Below are 21,384 nucleotides of genomic sequence, written 5' to 3' on the forward strand. Positions count from 1 at the left end.
TTGGTCATGAAGACTCTGAATGCAGGAGCAGGTTTCAGCAGAAAAAGGAACAAGCCTCAAGCACCAAAACATGGAGAATAAAGGAACCACAAACAGAAAGATGTGGGATAGCATTTTATGTAGAGGGACAGGAAAATCTATGGTACATTGACAGTGGATGTTCGAAGCATATGACAGGTGATAAAGAAAATCTTGAGTCATATTCTGCTCTAGAAAAAGGAAAGAAAGTCTCTTTTGGAAATGATACTCCTGCAACTATAAAAGGAAAAGGCATTGCTCAGTTAAAAGAAAAGGTCAAGGCTGGAAATGTTTTGTATGTTGATGGATTGAAGCATAATCTTCTAAGTGTTAGCCAGATGTGTGATCAAAGAACCGAGGTTATATTCAGATCAAATGGATGTCTTGTTCGTGATCTTGATACAGGTAAAACAGTGATCAAAGGCAAAAGAACTCCAAATAATCTGTACATATTTGAAGAAGGACAACAACAATGCTATCTGAGCAAGGATGATGAGCACTGGTTATGGCATCGGAGGTTGGGACATCTAAGCTTTTCACAAATAAGGAAAGCATGCAAATATCAGGCAGTTCGTGATCTTCCAGATATCAAAATTCCTGACAACACTATATGCAAATCATGTCAGTTTGGAAAACAAACCAGAACTAACTTTCCAGAGAAAGAAGGTTCAGCTAGCATGCCTCTTGAGCTAGTACATACAGATACATGCGGCCCTTTCAGGAAAAGAACACCTCGAGGAGAAGAATACTTGATATTATTCATTGACGATTTCTCCAGGTTTGTTTGGTTAGGACTTATGAAGCACAAAGATGAAGCATTCGAAAAATTCAAATCCTTCAAAGCCTTAGTTGAAAATGAATCAGGTCACAAAATTAAGTGCCTCAGATCCGACAGAGGTGGGGAATTTACTTCAAATGAATTTTTCGATTTCTGTGAAGAACATGGGATAAGAAGAGAATTCTCTACAGCAAGAACCCCTCAGCAAAATGGAGTTGTGGAAAGAATGAACAGAACAGTCCAACAAATGGCTCGTGCTATGCTTGATGAGTCAGGAACTCCCGCAACTTTCTGGGGTGAAGCTGCACATGCTGCGGTTGTTATTCTCAACAAAACAAATGTCCGGGTGAACAGCACTCAAACTCCTCATGAGCTCTGGAGTGGTAGGACTCCTTCGGTAAAGCACATCAAAATCTTTGGGAGCAAATGCTATATCAAGAATACTGATGAGCAGCTTGGCAAACTTGAACCTAGAGCAGATGAAGGCATTCTTCTTGGTTACTCTCCACATAGCAAAGCATACAAATGCTACAATAAAAGACTTGGCAGAATTGTTGAGAGCATTGATGTAGTGGTTGATGAGAAGGGATACATTCCTAGGCAAGTACATCATGAAGACATCGAAGAAGATGAAGGCTACCCCCAACGACAGAATGACGAAGAAGAAGAACCTCAAGAAGAACCTCAGAAGAACAGGAACAAAAGAATAGAAGAAAAGACTCCATCCAGATATGTTCAGAAGAATCATCCAGAATCTCAGATTATGGGGCAGAAAGAAGCAGGTGTAAAAACAAGAAGAACAGTTGCAGAAGCTTCAAGCTATTTGGCATTACTCTCCTCTACTGAACCACAAAATGTGAAAGAGGCATGCGAAAATGAATGTTGGGTGAAAGCAATGGATGAAGAACTTGAGCAGATCAAAAAGAACAACACTTGGGAGCTGGTTCCTAGACCAAAAGATAAGAATGTTATCGGAACAATGGGTCTTCAAAAATAAATTGAATGAAAATGGAGAAGTAATTAGAAACAAAGCCAGACTTGTTTGTAAAGGGTATGCGCAGCAAGAAGGAATAGACTTTGAAGAAACCTTTGCTCCTGTTGCAAGACTTGAGGCCATCCGAATGTTCCTTGCTCTCTCAAGTTTTCAAAACTTCAAAGTATTTCAAATGGACGTGAAATCAACCTTTCTGAATGGAGACTTGGAAGAAGAAGTGTACATTGAACAGCCAGATGGGTTCATTCTTGGAAATGATCCAAATCTTGTATGCAGATTGAAGAAGGCTCTCTATGGTCTCAAACAAGCTCCAAGGGCTTGGTACTACCGTTTGGAAAAATATCTTCATCAACAAGGCTTTTCAAAAGGATCAGCAGATAGCAATCTTTATATAAAAGTTGAAAATGACAAATTGCTAATACTTGTTGTGTATGTAGATGACATTATTTTTGGGAGCAATGAAGAAGCTATGAGTCAAAGTTTTTCCTTGGTCATGCAGAAAGAATTTGAAATGTCCTTGCTAGGAGAACTGACATATTTCCTTGGTTTGCAAATCCAACAAAAAGAAGGAGGAATCTTTTTATCTCAAACCAAGTATCTCAAACAGATTTTGAAGAAATATGGTATGGAAGATGCAAAACCAGTATGTACACCCATGGTCACAGGATGTAGCCTCAGTGCAAATGATGAATCTGCAGCAGTACATCAACCAACCTACAGATCTATGATTGGAAGTTTACTTTATTTGACAGGTACCCGACCGGACATCATGCATGCAGTTGGAATAGTTGGAAGATTTCAGGCAAATCCGAAGGAGACTCATCTTCAGGCAGTGAAGAGAATTTTCAAATATCTTCAAGGGACTCAAAATTATGGCTTATGGTATCCTAGAGATACAGATCTTACACTTCATGCTTATACAGATGCAGATTGGGCCGGAAGCGTGGATGACAGGAAAAGCACAAGTGGTGGTGCATTCTTTATGGGTTCCAGACTGGTATCTTGGTTCAGCAAGAAACAGAGTTCGATTGCCTTGTCTACAGCTAAAGCGGAATATGTTGCTGCTGCATCTTGTTGCACCCAACTCCTTTGGATGATGCAGACTTTGCAGGATTTTCAAATCACTTGTACACCACCAATTCCCATCTTATGTGATAACACAAGTGCAATCAGCATCTCAAAGAATCCTGTTATGCATTCAAAAACCAAGCACATACCAATCAAGTATCATTTTCTCCGGGAACAAGTGCTTGAACAGAAGGTCAAGTTGGAGTATGTTCCTTCTAAGGAACAAGTTGCTGATATACTCACCAAACCATTGCCCAGGGACACTTTTGAATACCTCAGGCAAAAGCTGGGGGTTGTTGATGCATCATCTTATTGCTGAACCTCTTCTCATTGATGGTACAGGTTCAGGGGGAGCATATAATGCATTGTTGGCATTATGGAGGATGTGCAGAAGGAGATCTTGGAAGTAGCTGCAATATGTCTCTATCTCTTTCATGGTGGATTATGGTTCTTCGTTGCAGATCTGGTTCATATTCAGGGGGAGCATGTTCTTAGGGGGAGCATAACCCTTTGCCCTTGATGTCAAAGGGGGAGAATGAAGCTGAAGTTTTGAGGTTGCCATCAAGTCCAAAGGGGGAGATTGTTGGCATTATGGATAAAGTGTTGTCCTTGATGGCAACCCATTCAGGTGATAGATCACAGTACTTCAAGTCAGCAGCAGAGATTGATGATCAGCTATCAAATATTGAAGAAAATAAGGGGTACGCAGGTACACCTTACATAAGGTGCGTACACGCAGGTCAGTGTTACATAAAGTGCGTACATACCCGCAGTTATCCCGTTCAGGAGGTGCGTACCCCCAGTGCACACATTTCAAGGCAAAGAAATTCACATGTGGGGTTTTCTTATGTTTTACTCTTGGTATTTAGCCGACGGTATTGGGTTATTATGGTGTCGGCTCGTGGTATTGATCCATGTTTTAAGGAAGAGCTTTCCTATATAAAGCAAAGGAGATCATTTGGCTTGAGCAAGTTTTGGATTGAATATCTTATGAGGGCTAGATCTGGTCTAGATCTAAATAAGGCGAATCTATTGATGGACTGAGATCTCTTCGGCGCATGTTCAGATCTGTAGATCTGACTGTCTGGGTTATTTTTGAAGTCTTGAAATCATCTATGCCCGAAGGTACGCAGGTACAGTGAAAGAAAAGTGCGTGCATACGCAGGAACGAAGCGTTTCAGGTGCGCCGGTACGCAGGCTCAGAAGGGTTTCAGGTGCACCGATACGCAGGCACAGAAGGGTTTCAGGTGCGCCGGTACGCAGGCTCAGAAGGGTTTCAGGTGCGCCGATACGTAGGCACAGAAGGGTTTCAGGTGCGCCGGTACGCAGGCACAGAAGGGTTTCAGGTGCGCCTGTACGCAGGCACAGAAGGGTTGCAGGTGCGGAGGTCCGCAGGCAGTTCAATGGACTCAGAGTGAGGTACGCAGGCGAACAGTTGAGCAGGGTGCGTACTGTAAGCAGGCAAGCAGTTGAGCAGGGTGCGTACTGTAAGCAGGCAAGCAGTTGAGCAGGGTGCTTACGTAAGCAGGCGAGCAGTTGAACAGGGTGCTTACTTCTCTTAAAATCTTTGTTTATCATTGCTGTGTTCTGGGTTTGGTCCTATTATTGTTGATCTGGTTACTACAGTTGATTGGGTGATTCTCTTATACTTGATGATCATGGATCCAGTTTGAAAATTTATGAAAAGTGGTCCTTGTAAGAAAAGAAGTAGGGGGTTGTAGCTCCCTTCCAGGAGAGACTGGAAAACGAGAGAGAGTTGTAGCTCTCTGCAGGTTGCAGCCTGCGTACTGGTAAAGGACTGCACCAGTACAAAACCATTGTAAAAGAAGTTTCTAATTTGAAAGAAGATAGAGACATATTGCAGCAGGTGGTTTTCACCCACATTGGGTTTCCACCTTACATCTTGTGTTCTTTGGTGTGACTATCTGTTTTCTTTGTTCATGCTCATTATTTCATGGTACTGACATGCAAAACTAATTCAAAGAAAAAATAAGGAAGATTTATTAAAAGAATTAGATAATACTGATTCACCCCCCCTCTCAGTATTATTTCCAACAATTTCTTGTCTTAATGATATCACTTCTCCTATAGTTCTTACAGAGAACAATTCTACAAGTTTGTCATATATTTATTTTGATGTTTCCAAATTTGATACATAGGGAATGAGGGTATATTTGATGGATTATATGAGAATACTTTGAGCCCTTACTTCCCATTTCATGTACCTTTCAAGAGCTTGAGATTATTAGTTTGGAGGTTTAGTGATTCAACCCTTAAAATGATCAACAACTTCATTCTCTATGAGTATAAAATCAGTCCCCTTCTTCCATGCAAGAAAGTTTTATGACCCAACCAATTTGTTGCTTTCCTTGCAGAATGAAGTCATTTTGATAGATTCAAATGTGGACATAAATATACTCCTTGATGAAAATATATTCAATTTGTTTGCTTCTTTATTTTGATGATGATGATGATAATAGAAGATGTCTTCCTTCAAAAGTGATCCTTCAAAAAGAGGGAGATCATCTTGGTTCCTTAATGATTATAACAATGCCTTCTCCTTTCTTTTCTTTGATGTAGAAGCTTTAAGATGCTCTAATCTGTAGTTTTTATTTATATGGATTTAAGGTATCCTTCTTCTTGATGTGATGGTTTGAGCGAGGTACACATGAATGGTTCAAGTGTAGAATCATTCTTTGAACAAACTATGGTTTTGAGGTCTTCTTTAGTAACTTCCTGCTTCAAGATGATTATGTAATCCTTCTCCTTGTGGTGCCTTTGAGATGAGAGGTCCTTATTAATGAATGGTGCTCTTATTGCTATTCTAGTGCTTCGGCCCTAAAGTGTCTTTCTTTAATTTTCTCTTCCTTGTCTTGTCACCTTAGCACTGATACCATGTTAATAAATCTAGGGGCAACAGGTGTAGTTGATTTATCTTCTTATTGATATCTGCTTGTGAACTATTTTACTTGTATTGATTTAGTTCTTATTTCCTTTAATATAATTAATGTTTCTTTATCATCAAACAACTACCAAAACATAAATAACAATGAGACAATAGGACACAAGATGTAGATGATTAGCTAGGGCCAAAACCTATCCAACTCTGAGAGGAAAACCCACAAGAATTATTCTACTTATAAAATCTTTAATTGAAAAATTCCAAGAGCTATGACCCTCAACCTAGACCCTACAAGACCAAGTCAAACCTTTCTTTCTTCCCTTCCACTATTACAATTTCGATCCTGAGTAGATTCTTTTGCCCAACAAATTATTCTGCAACTTCGACCTGCCCAAAAAATTCTTTTGCAACTTCGACTTACCCAAGAAATCCTTCTGGAACTTTGACGTGCCCAGCAAATTCTTCTGGAACTTCGACCTAACAGTTTTCCATCACTTTGACTTGCCCAACAACTCTTCAACACTTCGACTTGCCCTGCAAATGTAGAAACCTTAACACGAGAGCGAGAGAGAGAGAGAGAGAGAGAGAGAGAGAGAGAGAAACCCAAAAACTTTGATCCATCTCTTCTTCTTTTTCCAACTTTTTTCTTTAGGAGATCAAACTTGAGTGAGTGAGTATCCAAATGAGGCCGAGTTCCTTCTTATTTATAGGCCCTTAAGGGGTATGAATTACTATCTTTAGTTCAACTTTTCCCTTCATGTAGGCCGACTTGATCTCTGCACCACGACAAGGTCCTAGAGGGTCTTTTGACTCTATTTTGACTCAAATAAATTTTCTTTACAATATGTAACATGCCCAAATGGGTCTCCAATACATGATAATGACTCAATTAACTTTATGACAAACCTAGAAGCACTCAATGGGTGCTTGACCTAAATATAAATTTCCCTTGAGCATGAAACTCATGCCTCAATAATAACAATAATAAAATTATTTTTCTCTTTTCATTAAATACATAAAATCATGATTACATATGTCATTATGAAGAACAAACCTACTTACATATTTCAACATTAAGGAGCCCTACATGTATTACCATCAAAAAGTCATGGGAAATTTGTTCCTTCAACTTTAATTGAGGGAAAAAAAAATATTATACCCTTATTCCAAAGTATATCTCTTTTCCACTCCCAATGTTCCACAAAGTTCATTCCTTCCTTATACATTATTTTGATTAGTAGTATTCTCCTTTTACCATTCATGACGAGCTTCTTCTAGCTATAATAGAATAGAATATAAAATTGAGGACTTCTATTTTAGAAATAGCATCTTCCACCACATTTTCCTTCCCCTTCTTGTAGATTATTTCAAAATAAATCCCTCACATTTTTTTACCCATTTTTCTTTCTCTTATGATGATAATATTAACTCAAAAAATTATATTAGGCTATCATATTTTTCCTTGACTTTAAAGTGTCTCTAAGTGAGATATCTTCGCCATTTTTTTATTGCATGTAGAATTGCTTCCATTTCTTTTTTATATGTTAATTTCACCAAATCCTTTCCTTTGAATTGTTTGTTTAAAAATCCAATGGTCTCCCTTCTTGCATCAACATTTCTCCAACTCCTTGTCCTCATACATCATATTCTACTATGAATGTTTTCCCCAAATCATGTATTGCCAGCACTAGTGTAGAAGATATGGAATCCTATAAGAGAGAGAATGCCAAAGTAGCGCCATCATTCCATACAAATGTATTCAAAAGAGATGTGATCATACGTGCAATGTGTGCATAATTCTTAATGAATTTCCAATAATACCTTTTAAGTCCCGAAAACCCTCTAAGTTTCTTGATGTTCTTAGCAATAGGCCATTTTGTAATAGCTCAGATCTTGTGATGGTCCATTTTGTAATAACTCAGCGTGTCATGGGTCCAATCCTTTATATATGATTCTAAAATTTTTACAAGAGGTACTTCAGGATGTCTCCTCAGATATCTAAAAATTTCGTAGTTTGAAGTATACCAGAAAAATGTTATAGAAAAAAAACCATGCATTAGGGGAATTTTGAGGTATTAATTGGGACTACTAAGGAAAATAATAAAATAATAGTAAAAATAATAAATTAAGAGTTATGAATTATTAAAAGAAAAGAAAGAAAATTACATTTTTTATTGTAATTTTGACTTATCTCCTTGTGGGTTTACTCAAATTTCAAGTGGGTACACTTGTTGGATCACAAAATTAGATTTTTCATACATCGAGTACCCACTCTGCATAATTTTTAGCATATCCACATCGAGAAAAATTCAAAATACATGAAAAAGCATGTTTTGAAACGCATTTTCTCATATATTTTGATTTTTTCTCAGTGTGGATCTACTCAAAAATATGCAGCGGGGTGATCGTTGGATGCAAAATTTAATTCTGCGTCCAATGAGTGTACACACTTGAAATTTTAGTAAACCTACGAGGAGATAAGTCAAACATATGATTAAGAAAATTAGTTTCTTCTTTTCCCTCAAAAAATGTTCTCCCATGGGGATGAAATCATCATCTTAAATACTATTAGTTCTCTTCAAGTTGATTTTGTTAGTACATTTTTCATTTTGAGGCCCATTTTTAACCTCAAAATTCCCCTAATGATATCTCATCTGAAATTGATTAGGACCATTCACAAACCCTAACCTCCATGGGGTATATCTCCAAAATTACAGTAAATCAGATTATATAACTTTTACCAGATGTACCTTAAGATGTTTTGTCAATATCTCAAATTTACATGGTATGAATCTTCTTAAAAAAATAATTAGAGAAAAAACTCCAAGATCAATCATTTGAAACTAGTTTCGGGATTATTTACAAACTCTAACTTCCATAAGGTATAATTATGAAAGTAAAGCAAAAAACAAAGTAAATTTTTTACCATATGCACCTTGGGATGTCTTATCAAACTGTGCAAAATTTAATCATCTAAACCCTTCCCGAAAACATTGCATTGAAGGCTCATGATTTTCCCTTGATTTCTTGTCATCTCCACCACTATTCCTAAATCTTTGTCTATAAAACCAATAGAGCCAAAGAAGTATTCCAAAGGTAGACCATCAAGCCTAGGACTTTCGTCCTTTTAAAATATCCATATTATTTGATATAGCTCTTATCTACCAAGATCCATTATCAATGCCTAGCTTTCATTCTATTTATCAAAATTAGGAAATTCTTTTTGTAGCCTAATCACTTTTTCTATTGTTGCATATGCTTATTCCTTGAAAAGGAAAGAAAATTGTTTTACTCCAAAATCCATGCCCTTGTTATCACTAGTAACGTTTTGTTTAGGTTCTTTGGACTATCTAATGTATATGTTCTAAGCATTTTCTATTGACATATCTATTCAAAGGCCATCCAAGGTCACTTAAACCATACATCTTATTTCCTATTGGTAGTTTAGATTGTTTCTAGTTCTATTAACTTTGGTCCCCTCAAATACTTCCTTGCATCCCTAAGTGAAAGGAAGTGTTCAAAGGAAGTTGCGCTTTACTCCCATTCCATGCTCAAACATGTTATTCACAAACAATAATGTCCCTCAATAATCCATTAAGCGCCATAAAATAATCATACATCTATATATCCATTGTCAAGATAATTTCAATTAAATAATAATCATGGATATGTGCATTTAATAACAAGATCGGGAAAAATTCCACAAGACTTCGTACACAACCTACCTACCTAAGCAAGATATTCAACTAGATGAAATATCTTATGCTATATGAGGTGTTAGCACACTCAATGACCTCGAGGATAATGAAGCTAAGATGCACAATTCTCCAAGTTTCTCATGGAATGTCTGGAGGATTAAACGACCATAGAAGAAGCACATAGTCCATTGAATCTTGTCTTCAATTTTTTGTGTGGGTATTCTTTATTTGCAATAAATCTAATTGTTTTGTTTCTATTAAGCACAATGTTATCTATAATATGGTAAATTTCCAAGTGTTTTTCTTCCAATTATCCTGAGGGAAAAAAATGATGTTGCAACATTGATTTCTCCTCAAATTGCGGGCTTTACAATTTAGTGGGGAATATACCTGACATAAAAGCTAGTACAAGTTCTACAAAACCTAAATGATTAACTTCTAGACCCAATGAACATATATGCCTCTAATGATGTTTGGGAAAGAGTATTATTTCGGCATTAGCTATCCAATCAACAACCCAATCCCCCTTTGTTGATTTTGGGGACTTCCATATGGTGGAGGGCCAATAAGACAAGAACATGGATCCACTTATGATTTTTGAGGATTTCACTATGGTGGAGATCCAATAAGAAGAGGCTCTAGTTTTTCCATGTGATAGGGAGAGAAAAAGAAACCCTGGTTTCATTTCATGAATTAGCATGAACTTTATGGCCCCAATTAGAATTAGTGCATGGAATCTACACAAATATGGTTTACTTGGACAAACTTTCGTAAAGGGATAAATAATTTACCAACAACTTAGCAAATCTTTATTACCAAAATAAAATCGAATCTACTTTAACTCTTATGGAGTTCAATTGGTGCATGTTCACAACATGGTCACTCTCAAACCACAGAAAAATCCATTTCTAAATCGCGTAAGGATCCCAAAAGATGCACATGAGTCATGAACATATACATACTAAATTTTTCTCACCTTCAAAGTCCATGATACATGTTCTACATCGAAACTATGTCAAATCTCATCCATAACCCTCATTGAAAGAATGGATTTCTAATGGTAATATGTCATTTCCAATAACATTTCCTTTCTAAGAGACCTGCCAAACTTATTGGAAAAATCAATTGAAATCATAATGAAACGGTGTTTGTTGAATTAGAGGAAGCCTTGCAAAGCCTACAATCGCCCTTATGAAGAAGAGAAACAAACCTGTTGGAAAATCAAGAGACTTGAAGATTATAGACAATTTTCCTTAACTTGATAATTACTTGTGATATTAGCTAGCCTTTTATTACTTATTAATTGTGTTTGTCAATAAATTACCAAAACAATGAAGATCACAATGAGACAAAGTACACAATATCTAGGCTCCAAGCCAGGGAAAACCCCCTCCAAGGGGAAAGCCCAGAAAGAATGCTCCTCTTCTTATATAATATTCTTACAATGAGACTTCCAAGACACAAAGACCAAAGTCTAAAATAATCCCAAGCACCAAGTTATCCCACTAGCAAGATCTTTTTCAAGGCAACTTCAAAAATTCACCTCTGCAACTTCACATCTAGAATTTCAACCTTGCAGCGTCACTTCATAATTCCAGCCCTGCAATTTCAGCCTCCTTCAACTTTGTAGCTTCATAGAAACCCTGGAAACTTCACACGTGTGGACATAAAAAGATGATATCCAAGAAAATTCAACTTCTTCTTCTTCTCTTCATCCTCCTTCCTCTTTGTCCTTCACTATTGCAGATCAAACTTGAGATGAGATAGTCCTTCAAATGAGGCAATCTCCTTCTATTTATAGCCTTCTTGAGGGGTTGAATAGCTCTCCCTCAGCCAAATTCTCCTTTCTTGGGATGACTTGGTCTTTGAGGAATAAATGTCTTTTCTTGACTCAAAATAAATATTTCTCTTTCTTACAAAGAGTCCGAATGGGACTATAATACATGACACAAATTTTTCTTTGTCCTAGAAAGACCTAGAAACACCTATAAGCATGCAGAACATGATTTTGACCTAGACTTGAGTATGAAACCCGTGCTTTAAATAAAATAAAATTATTTTTGTTTCTTTTTCTTCCTTTATACAAAATATACAATGTCATTTTTACAAAAGGTCATTATCAAGACCAAAGCTAGTTACAATTTCCAACACTCCTGCTTAACTAGGGAGGTATTCATAATCCCATCATGAAGCACAAGGAATCTCAATATTGAAGAATTATCACAAGAAGAGTTGGATTGATAAGCCATATTTCAAGCATCTATATCATAACCATCATTGTCATTGAAGGCCTTAACTAGACAAGGTCAACTTCATTTGAGACCATTATGCTGGGAGGCTTTACGTCAGCTTCCACACTACCTCTAAGGAACATACCCCGTCTAGATGTCCACCGGGTATGTCCTTTTAGGACTATTATTATCTTGGATTTCCAATCCTGAATCCTCAAAGAATATCGGTCCTCTTCGACTACTCTTATCTTGGATGTCCTACCTCATCCTCCAAGAATATCATAATACAATTTTTTCCTAGATTCTCTCATTAATAAGAATTTTTAATCTTAGATGCTTATCCAATCCTCTGGTCACCCTTTTTTCCTTATGGACTTCACTAAGACTTACAATTGTTAGTCTTGGTCTAGTGCATGACACATAAAGAGAAGAACTATCCAACAGTGACTCCCTCTCATTTAGGGAAGAGATGTCTACCAAACCAAGCTTGTCTCTCAAATACTCAAGCTTCTTGTTTGTTAATGCTTTAGTTAGAATATCTACTACCTATTAATCTGTAGGTAAATAATGCATCTCTATGACCCCATCTCATACTAGGCTTCTGATGTAGTGGTACTTATTACTTATATGGTTTGTCCTAGGATGAAACAATGGGTCTTTTGTCAATATTATGCAACTTTCATTGTAACAATGTATACTTGTAGGGCTAAGCTTTCCTTCAAATAAATCTAATAATAACTTCTTGAGCCAAACAACTTCCCAACAAACTTCACTTGCAGCAACATACTTAGCTTCAACGCTACTCAAAGCAATTGTATCCTTCTTTCTGCTCATCCATGAGACCATGGAAGATCCTAAACTGAAGCATCCACCTATTGTGCTTCTTCCACCTGTCTCATTGCCACCCTAATTAGAATATTTATATCCTATGAGTTAGATATCATTATTATTATACTAAAGGCAGTGATGTAGGGTTCCACACAAATATCTTAGGATATGTTTGGATGCAATCCAATGATCATGCTTTGGATCCATATGAAATTGACTGAGGACATTTACTACAAAACAAATGTCAGGTCTAGTATTTACCTAATACATCATTGACCCAATCAACTATTTGTAGCAACTAGGATCTACCATACTAGAATATGAATTCCTCAACTTCTTTAGATTGGTAATAATAAGAGTCGTCATAGGCTTGCTATCCATCACACCAATTTTTTTGTAGAATCTTGATCACATATTTTCCTTAACCAAGATATATTTCACTTGACTTCTGCCAAACTTCTAGTCCCAAGTAGCAATGCATAATACCCAGATCCTTCATATCAAACTCGATTGCTAATTGCTTCTTGCATTCCTGAATTTGACGCTCTACACCTGTAACAAGTATATCATCCACATATAACAGTATGGTGATTGTTCATCCTCGACCACCCTAATATAGAGGTTAATATCTGTAGAACTCTTGGAAAAACCAAGTCTCAATAGGTATTCATCCATTCTTTCTTATCCAGCTCTAGGTGCTTTCTTTAAGCCATATAGAGCTTTCTTCAATATCCAAACATGAGTCTCCCTCTGATTTATTTCAAATCCTTTAGGATACTAAAGGTAAACCTATTCATCGAGGGTCCCATTCAAAAAATTTGTCTTAACATCCATTTGATGGATGCTCCATCCCATAGTAGCAACCAAAGAGATAAGAGATCAGATTGTAGTGTATCTAGTTGTAGGAGAAAAAAATTCTTCGTAATAAATAGCTTCTTTTTGTGAGAATCCCTTTTCTAAAAACCTTGCCTTGCATGTATCAATGTTCCCGTCAGAAACATGCTTTATTTTATCTATCCATTTTGAAGTGACTATCGATTTGTCACTCGGTATAGGAACAATTTCTCGGACATCATTCTTCATAATTGACTAGTATTCTTCCTACATCGCAGTCCTCCACTCTTGATGTTTAGTTGCATATTCATAGGAGGAAGGTTCAACTTCAATTAGATTCATCATGTATGTTGTATATCCAAAATTCCTTTTAAGTGATTTACTTTCTTTGATTGTTCTTTCTGTTGTATGTCCTTCCGCTTCTTGTAGAGTTGTCCTCAACCAAGTAGGTCTCTTACCGATTTCAAGAACAACAACTTGTTGAACAAACTCACTGGGTCCTTCAAAATATTCTTAATTCGATGTAGAGTCTTGACCATTGTTTTCCCTAAAGATATCCTCAAAAATGGGTACCTCTTCTTCATCAAAATCAACTGGAACGTCTTTTAATTTCTTGTAAGCCACATTTTCATCAAAGATGACATCTCGGCTTACTTCAATATGACGATCCTCTTTAATGTAGATTCAGTATGATTTAGATGAAGCAATATACCCAACAAATATTCCCTTTAGATTGGTAGGATCCAACTTCTTCCTTTTTTCCTTCAGTATATGCATATAAACAAGACATCCAAATATTCGAAGATGATCGACACTCAACTCCGTTCTTGTAAATGCTTTTTTCGATGTCATTTTGTTGAGAATATTATGTGTACTTTGGATCTACAAGTATATATTTGTTATGCATGCTTCTCCCCATAATAATTGAGGGAGGCCTTGATCATGAAGCATGGCTCTAACACATTCTTCAGTTGTTCTTTCCTTCCTTTTGAGCCACACCGTTTTGTTCAGGATTATAAGGAACAATTAGTTCCCTCTTAATCCCTGCTTCTTTGCAAAATGCTATAAGTTTCTTGGAGGTATATTCTCCACCATTGTCAGACCTTAGAGTCTCAATATGTCTTTCTATCAGATTCTCCACTTCATGCTTGAATTCTTGAAACTTCTCGAATACCGCATCTTTTTTCTTTAGAAGGTATAACCATGTCTTCCTTGAGAAATAATCAATTAAGGTCACATAATATTGATGCCCACCAAGATATTTCACTACCATAAGACCACATACATCTGAATGTATGAGATCTAAAAATTCCTTATATCTAGTGTCACTTTTTGCATATGGCTTCTTTACATTCTTTCCTATAGCACAACCCTTACAAGTCCCTTCATATTCTTCCTTCAATTTAAGGATTCCATTGACCATTTGATTTAGAGATGGAAAAAAATTGTAATGAAGGTGTCCATACCTTATATGTCATAGTTTTGAAGGGCTCACATCTAAGTGAACTAGGGCTTGAGAGAGAGGTGTAAAAAGTCTATATAATCTCCCCTCACGAATCCCAATTACCCTTGCATGATCAATACTAGATTCCTTACCCGAAACCAAAACCTTGTCATCAACAAAAGAAATTCTATCACCCTTCCCCTCTAGACAAGAAATAGAAAATAATGTTTTTTTCAAACCTGGAACATATAGAATATTGTTGAGGTGAATAATTCCCTAGACTCAATCTTCAACGAAGTAGGTCCAATCCCTTTCACTAGGTAGCTCTTCTTGTCTCCAAGTTCGATCGAATGAGATGAGGTTCCTTTCGACAAAGTTTGGAGTTGATTGCATTCACCTGTCATGTGTATGGAAGAACCATTGTTAATAACCCATACATTTTTGTCCTTGAAAGTCCTGGACAAAGCAGAAAATAAGATTTCATCCATCACTTATTTTTCTAGCTTGAAGATTATCTTTAAGATGTAACCCTTGATGGATATACTGAGATTCTCAAGAAACTTGAAGCCCTTCTTCATAACCCTTTCCATAGTGCCAACTACGATGTGATATTCAATCTCCTTGCACCTTAGCTCTGATATCATGTTGGAAAATCAAGAGACTTGAATATTATAGATGATTTTCCTTAACTTGATAATTACTTGTGACATTAGCTTGCCTTTTATTACTTATTATTTTTTTTCATCAAGAAATTAACAAAAAAATGAAGATCATAATGAAACAAAGTACACAAGATATAGGTTCCAAGTCAAGGAAAAACCCCTCCAAGGGGAAAACCTAGAAATAATGCTCCTCTTCTTATAGAATATTATTACAATGAGACTTCCAAGACCCAAATACCAAAGCCTAGAATCCTCCCAAGAACCAAGCAACCCACCAGCAAGATATTCTTCAAGGAAGCTTCAAAAATTTGATGTTGCAGCTTCGCATCTGGAATTTTGGCTGTGCAACTTCACTTCAAAATTTCAGCCCTGCAATTTCAGCCTCTTGTAACTTCGCAGCTTCATAGAAACCCTAGCAACTTCACATGTGTGGATAGAAAAGGATGATCTCCAAGAAACTTTGACTTTTTCCTCTCTTTGACTTTTTCCTGTCTCCTTCTTTCGCTATTGCAAATCGAATTTGAGATTATATCATCCTTTAAACCAGTCGAGCTTCTTCTATTTATAGCCTTCTTCAGGGGTCGAATACCCCTCCATTAGGCCAACTTCTCCTTGCTTGGACCAAATTGGTCTTAAAGGAATAAATTGCTTTTTATTAACTCAAAATATATAATTTTTTCTTTGTTACAAAGAGTCCAAATGGGACTATAATACAAGACACAAATTCTTCTTTGTCCTAGAAAGCCCAAGAAATAATTATAAGTGTTAAGAACATGCTTTTGACCTAGACTTGAGCATGAAACCATTGAATTAAATAAAATAAAATTATTTTTCTTTCTTTATACAAAATATACAATTTCATGTCATATAAGACCGAACCTAGTTACAATTTCTAACAAGGTTTTTCAATTTTATTATTTACATTCATGATAATTACTTGTGAGTCTATCATCATTATTATTATTATGTTTTCTTTCTTCATCAAGCAATTACCATAAAACATGAAGATCACAGAAGACAATAGAACACAAGATATAGGCTCCAAGCTAGGGAAAAACCCCTCCAAGGGGAAAACCTAGAAAAATATATTCTTATAGAATCAGATCAAATGAGATATCCAAGACCCATAACCACATAAATTTCCACCTCTATATGCCAATTCAAATAATTCTTCCTTCCAGCAGATTCACCAGCAAGAAATTAGTAACAAGAGATGTACCAAGGCAAATATTCTTCCATACTTTGGCCTCCTTCAACTTCTTCATTTTCTTTGCAATATTTCAAACCAAAATCATTCAAGTATGTGTGTCCAAATGAGCTCCATGTACCCTCTATTCATATAGATTAGAGGGGGGTTGAATAGACACGTCCATTGGCACATAGTCAACTTGACATGTAGGTCGACATGGCTTATAGATGGGTATTTGTCCTAAAATTTACTTTTAAACTTTTCTTTTTCTTTTTCTTTTACAATAGGACCAAAATAGGACTTTGACTCTTTGACTTAAAAACCTAAAAGCAAGAAGAACATGCTTATCTAGAAAATAATAATATTTTGTCTTTTTCTTTTCTTTTGCTTTTTACATAAAATACATAATTGTACAAATTATGAAGACCGGAACTCGTTAATTTCTTCAACACTCCCTTTTAACTAAGGAGGTATTCATAATTGTACACCTGGTACAAGGATATTTCGAAACTAAAATATCCTCATAAGAAGAATAGAATTAATAAGCCATATGTAAGCATCAACATTATGACCAACATTGTCATAGAGGCTTAACTTGACAAGCTCAACTTCATTCGAAAGCATTACGTTGAGAGGATTTACGTGAGATACCACACTACCTCTAAGGCACATACCCCATCCCGATGTTCACCAGACATGTCATTTTAGGACTATTCTTATCTTGGATTCCCAATCCTCAAAGAATATCAGTGTTCTTCGACCATTGTTATCTTAGATACATGTCCTATCCTCAAAGAATGTCAGTATCTTTCCTTCCTCGGATTGTCTATCCTCAAGGAAACCACAGATTCTTTATAAAATCCTCCACCATGCTCCCTCCATGGCCTTCACTTAGAATTACGGTTGTCAGTCTTGGTCAAGTGCATGAAACATAAATAAGAGAATACAAATGTGATGTCCATCATCAGTCTATTCGGTAATTTAATTTAGCTTAAATTACCGCATAAATTATCAACCAGGGCTTGTAAATTGATGAAGTGTATGTGCACTAGTTGTGCTAGAATTATTTATTAGGTGAGTAGGTTTTCAAATTAAATTAGGATGTTTTCATGCACAAGTTTTATCTAAGAAATTGTCACTCTTGCAAGAAAGGAAAACAACACATTGAAAGAAATAAAGCTAAATTGAAATGCAGAAGCAAATAGAAAAACCAAATCTAAATTCTCTTTACGCTTGCAGAAAAGAAACCTAATCTAACATTTCATAAATAAATATCACACCAGCAAATCTAAATCTACTTCTTGCTGACAAAAATGAAACTAAATCTTAAGTGAAGGATTAAAATATCACATTGATAAAGCCTTGAAATAATTATACTTCTAATTCCAATTCAAAATTAAATGATTCTACTCTAAAATTTACATGTGTATAATAGTTCCCTTTTGATTTATTTTCTTCATCCTTCACACAATGAAATTATTAGATCTACAAAAGAAATCTTTAGCGAACTCAGTTACAAATCTATCTTTACTGTCACAAGCATTCACTGGAAATCAAAATGGAAAGATTAGTTATGATAATCTAATGCTACAAAACTAAAATACAAAATTGAAATATTAACTAAAAATAAAATGAGACCTTACAGCTCCCAGGGACGCAACTGTGAGTTGTAGGTATGTGACGATCAATAGACATTAAACACACATTTAAACACAATGCAAAGAGGAATAACAAACTCGCTTTTATAATTACAAAGAGTATTCAAAAATAATGACCAATCTGTGTTCGTCATGACAAGAGGCAGGTTTTATAACCTCCTTCAATAAATTATTTGGAAATTTTTAAGCTTATCCTACTCGACATAAATTCTAAAAATAACATAAGATAACATGAAATAGGGATTATTCATTATTTTCTATCAGAGAACCAAATCATGAGGCAAAATATTATCTTCATCCTTATCATTGATCTCCTCGCTCGCCTAATTTGTCTTTGGCTCCTTTTCTGTTGAGTTGACTTCCACGTTGACCTGCTCATACAACGTCCTTATCGTCTTGCTAGATCATGGAGATAGGTATATATTGTTATGTTGATTTACAGATACATTTCCATACATATCATCCCTCAACTGGTATTTCGAAACCTACAGATTCTTCAAGTAAGCTGCAGAATCGATGATTAGCTACAGAATTGATGCAATTCATTAGCTTACACAAATATTAAATCAAATAACTAGGAAACAATGAAATTATGAATAAAAGATGATTATGTACCTGCTTTTTCCAATAAACTTGCAAGTTGACACCTTATTGAGATTATTATGGTAAAAAAGGAAGAGAATGGAGAGAATGAAGTTTAGGGAAGGTGTCAAAAAAGAACAATTTTGGTCTTCAACACTCCCCCACACAGAAGATATTGCATGTCCTCATTCACAAAATTTCAAAATTTTGTGACCCACTCTGTCACTGAGCTACCTCCGAGGCTTGAGCAAGAACATATAAATTAGTATTCTTTAATTTTTTTATCTCGGTTATGGTCGCCATCATTGGTTTCTTCATTAAAATCTTGCATTGCAAACCCCCTATTTTACTTTTGAGAAGTTTATTTTTAACCTTTAACTTCTTGTTTTTCTTGTACCAGTGGCAAAGATGTTAGAGTATATTGTCATTTTGAGTCCTTTGAATGTCATTATGTACTTTCATTACTTCATGTTCTTGCTTCAGAAACTTGTTTAACACTTCTAGTCCATAAATTTCATGTTTAAGAGCATTTTCAATTATGGATTCTTCTAGAGGGCTGAAATGAACTTCTTCACTCATAATTTCTTCTTGATTTGAGGATAAATCAACAGTTTTTCCTTGTGCTTTATGTTCAAGAGATTCTATATAGTCATAGATTTCTTGTTGAATAGGGTCGATTTCTAGGATCTTTCTTGTTGGAATTGCAATTGGTGATGGTATTTTCTCTGCTTCTTCATCTTCTAAATCAACATTTAAACCTGGAGACTATTTAATGACCGATTTCATAATTTGTGCACTTCTTCTTGATGGTTTCTCAACAGTGAGGGTACACTTTCTTTTGTTAATTTTGTCTTGCTCTGTTCCTTCCTTTGATGTACCTTCATGTGTACTAACAGAGATCTTCTTTCTAAGACTCTCTAAAATTTTTGCAAGAGGGGTTTCATCATCAAAACCTTTTTGTGTGTGCTCATTTTGTGGAATTTCTTGTGCAGGTACTTCGTTTTGAAGCTTAGGGTTTGAGGGGGATTTCTGTCGGCTTCTTCTTATCTTGGAACTGGACTCATCTTACTCAGCTTCTTTAAATTGATTTCAAACCAGAAAATCCTCCCAATTATTCCCTTTACTCCTCAAATGGGCTTCAATTAAAAATTTTACTAACCCATGATGATATAGAGCACTGCCAATAGACTGTCTTTCTCTTTGGATATTCGCGACCATTTTTCTTAAACTACAAAGCAGGAAATATTTAAAATTGATTTCGTTGCCATTAATAAAATGCATCATCAACTGAGCATGATAAAAGAACATATTTCCCAACCTACCCTCACAGGTTATGAACTTCTATATGATTAACAACAAATTTTTCCATTTACTTTTTAAATTTGTTACTGGAATTCCTTTCTTAAAAATGGAAATGTCCATATCTGGGTTTTTAAGAAATATTTCCCAATCTTTCTCTTTGATTTTCTAGTTCTTAAACCAATTTTCCTCATTTCTGACAATCATGTAGCTTCTTCCATGAACGAATCTATCAATACCAACCCGGTATCTCCAATTTCCACTTCTATCCCATCATAGGCCTGAGAAAATGACTTTGTAACCTCCTTATCGTGCCCATCAAACTTTTCAAAAAAATGTAACCATTGTGTCTACTGCAATTGTTGCTTCACCTGTGGATATGCTTCAAGAAACTTGGTTCCATTCGGCTCATAATGCAAAATAACTCCCATAGTGAGGAAGCTTCAATCCCTAACTTCCCTTTTTCACAAGATTGTGGAATGTAGCAAGGATGAGAACGGGATTTAGGTAGAGGTGTTTTCGGAAAAGAAGAATGAAACAGAGCCGAAGTAAATGGGATATAATGCGAAGGAAATGGGATAGTGTATGGGAGAAATGGTATGTTATACAGATAAAGGTGAATGAATTTAAACAATATCAAGGTTTTAATGTAATTCACATCTCGTGATGATTACCAAAAAAAATCATGCATTGAATGGAGAAAACCAATATTATGTTATGACAAATGTAATCATTACATAATATGGTGGAGGAAATGGTTATAATCATCTATTTATATCATAACTCAATGTTTTTCCTTTATTATTTAATTAATATTTACATACCTTTCATTTTTCCTTACTAATTTGCTATTTTTGTAGGTTGCTCAGGTTGATTTAGCTATGATCTCCATTCAAGTTGCTTTGGCCATGATCTTCATTTTCTTTGGTTGTAATATGTCAAGTCAACTGTGAAATTTCATGAGAGCTGCAAATTATTGACAATTATGTAGTTGTCTTATTTCTGCAAAAGAGGAATAAAAGAAATGGGACAAGAATAGGGAAATTAAAAGAAAATCTAGGATACCAAGAATTCTTGGTTTTCAACTTAGATTTTCTGTATCAACATGTCAAAAATCTTGGTTTTCATGTATATATATATATATATATATATATATATATATATATATATATATATTTGCTTGAAAAAGAAAGTAGAAG

This window comes from Pinus tabuliformis, chromosome 5_1 (genome assembly GCF_031772625.1).
Source record: "Pinus tabuliformis cultivar Carrire ecotype Pingquan chromosome 5_1, CPIR1, whole genome shotgun sequence".
NCBI classification, from domain to species: domain Eukaryota; kingdom Viridiplantae; phylum Streptophyta; class Pinopsida; order Pinales; family Pinaceae; genus Pinus; species Pinus tabuliformis.